The sequence below is a fragment of the Myotis davidii genome, unplaced genomic scaffold (assembly GCF_000327345.1).
Source record: "Myotis davidii unplaced genomic scaffold, ASM32734v1 scaffold520, whole genome shotgun sequence".
NCBI classification, from domain to species: Eukaryota; Metazoa; Chordata; class Mammalia; order Chiroptera; family Vespertilionidae; genus Myotis; species Myotis davidii.
In genome coordinates, this window is record NW_006292908.1 from 2,808,143 (window position 1) to 2,808,763 (window position 621).

The window sequence follows — 621 nt, forward strand, 5'->3', positions numbered from 1 at the left end:
TAGGGGAAGATGCTCAACACAGGAGCTGCCCCCTAGTGGTCAGTGCGCTCCCACAGGGGGAGCATCACTTGGCTGACCAGGCTGAGCCGCTGATCCTCGTAGGAAAGTCCCCACCAGTGCACAAATATGCCTGGGGCCTCTAGTATCTATAATAATAAAAGAGTGATATGCTAATTAGACCGGACCTCCTTCCTGACAAAGCCTGAGTCCCAGGTGCTGGAGGGAAGCCGACGCTGTCAGCTGGTGGCAAGAAGGCCTACTCTTGCACAAATTTTCGAGCATCAGGCTTTTAATGTGTATATACATAATTTCTATTTTACTTCAGACAGGAAGGGATGTGCCCTTGCCCGGAATCAAACCCGGGACCCTTCAGTCTGCAGGCCAAACCGGCTAGGGCCCCTCTGGCCTTTCTTGATGGCAGAAGAGACAAGCGGCTGTCTTCCCAGGAATGCGGGACTAACCGCCAGGTCTCCCGTTGTCCCGGCCGTGAATGCGGTCCCACAATCAGAGAAGCCCGCACCGGGGACGGCTCCCACCCGCCCACTGCGTCCCTGGGGGCGGCCCTGGGCCTGTTCGCAAGGCCCCCACGGGGCTCCGAGGCCCCGGGGGCAGGGGGGGAGG